The 2178-nt window shown below is 33.0% G+C and overlaps 1 protein-coding gene across 1 annotated transcript in view; it reads left to right on the top strand.

The window, feature by feature from the left end:
• Window positions 1-1949, top strand: part of LOC145255639 (trans-L-3-hydroxyproline dehydratase-like) — a 31449-nt gene extending 29500 nt beyond the window's left edge. Inside the window, exon 5 of the mRNA XM_080114170.1 lies at window positions 1-1949. This exon is cut by the window's left edge and continues 895 nt beyond it. The gene's annotated coding sequence lies outside the window, so the exon portion shown is untranslated.
• The last annotated feature ends 229 nt before the right edge of the window (window positions 1950-2178 follow it).

The following is a 2178-nucleotide window of genomic DNA, read 5'->3' as shown; positions in this document are numbered from 1 at the left end:
TTCCAAACTTACTACCTAGCTCTACTTAGAGTTGCTTCTCAAATACTCATAAAATTTGATTTTCTTTGTTAAAAATAAAACTAGTTGATCAAATGATATGATTTTTGGAATATGACATCTTCGTTATGTGACTGGTATGCACATCATAAAGATTTTCTGGCACTTTTATATTATGCAAATGAAAAAATATTGAATTAAGTGAAGCAAATTGTACCTACGTAATTGTCAGGTCTCAAATAGTAACATATTCAAAAATTACAAAAAATGATGATAATAATAATAATAATAAATAAACAAATACACTAGGATAAAATAAAATGTAAGTGAAAAACATCCAGATTAAAATTAGGTCACTTCCCAACACAAAGAAAAGGGAAATCCATCCCTGCCAAAAAGAACAAAGAAATAGGTGAATTAGAGGTTATGTGGACCTTTGCCTGATAAATGTGTGCCTACTAGCAATGGATGTGTGAATAACAAAGACTCTGATTGGCTGACTAGCAAACCGGGTACCACAGCAATATATAAAAACACACTGGAACGGAAGAATCCTACTGGGATCAAATGCTGAGATTTCTGTGTAGTTTAACTGCCATTTATATTTTTTAAATTTACTACCTAGCTCTACTTGCATATCGAGCACTGTTGAAGTAAATACTGAAAATAGGTACATAAAATTTTTGTAGATATATAATATATACATATGTATATATATACACACTAGCAGAGAGACTCGACGTTGCCTGGGATTGAAGGATGATCAACGAATATTTCACAATCCTATATTTTTATTGTCGTTGTCGAAATCAGTGAAATCGCTCATTTTTCAATCAAATCAATTGACTGCCTGCTCTGGATGGTGCACCGGAAGGAAGCTTCACACACCTCTACTCAATGACTTAGTCTACAATACATTGTAGTCTACATTACACTGTAGAGAACCTGCTGTTGATTTTATATAATTATTTTTATATATAATGGCTTGAATTTAAGTTTAAAATGTAAAAATCAAATATCATATTTCGATTATGCTCTAAACAGAAACATTCATTTCAAACGTGCCTCTGTCATATCAAAGAACCTATAATTGATTTTATATGTGTGGCCTTTCTGCTTGTGTGGTGATAATGGCTTGAACTTAAGTTTAAAATGAAAAAGTCAAGTATCATGGTTCAATTGTGCTTTAAACAGAAGCATTCATTTTGAATGCACCTCTGTCATATCAAGGAACCTACTATTGATTTTATATGTAGGACCTTTCTGCTTATGTGGTAATAAACGTTCTCAAATGCACTTGTGATGTTAGGCTGTGTAAGGTGTTAACTTTGGTCAAAATCGTCTGTTTCTTCTTTCATGAGATTTTCTCGATTATCGATAATCATCAAAGACATTCCAATACAAAACCTATCTAAGAACACTGCCAGATACATAAAATACATTTGTGTGAAATTTCATGAAAATCGACCAAACTCCCAAGGAGAATATAGGGTAAGTTACTTACAAGAAGTTTCTTATTTAATCATGTGTGTAGATGTGTTGCAGCTATGGAGGGGGTTTACATGAGATAGAGGGTTTATGCTATGTCGGTATTTTTTCTTTCAAGTAACTTACCCTATATTCTCTCTGAGAGTTTAAACACACATACTGTCCACATACATTAAGCCAACAATGACAGATATGCAATATACCTACCTACATAACTACACTCCTCCTCTATCACAGAGATCAATATAGTTCCTACAAACAGCCTCAATAATTTATTCCGCTCCTAATGAAACTATTGCTAGACATCGCATCCCTATTATGTTACCTAGCATCTTCTCCACTTTTCTGATAAGAAGCATTAGGCTTTGAAATACCATGGTATAAAGAGTTCCCACTTACCCAACACTCCCAATTAATGTATACCCTTATTAAATAAATGAATAAATATATATATATATAAACTATATAGTTTTTTATACCTCCATTTTCTTTATTAACTCCTCTCTCTCTCTCTCTCTCTCTCTCTCTCTCTCTCTCTCTCTCTCCTCCAGCCTTGAAAGACGTGTTTTAAATATTCTCTCCAGTGCTTTTTCTTTTAATGATTTGGAATTCATTCCATTTGCGCTTTTTTCCAAGGAACTCTGCCTTTTGGATCATTTTGGACCATTTGGAATTTACCCATTGGATTGGAAA

This window comes from Euprymna scolopes, chromosome 31, assembly GCF_053919585.1.
Source record: "Euprymna scolopes isolate OS-2025 chromosome 31, ASM5391958v1, whole genome shotgun sequence".
NCBI lineage: Eukaryota > Metazoa > Mollusca > Cephalopoda > Sepiida > Sepiolidae > Euprymna > Euprymna scolopes.
Note: the sequence above shows the minus strand (reverse complement) of the source record. Positions and strands in the feature narration are given on the sequence as shown.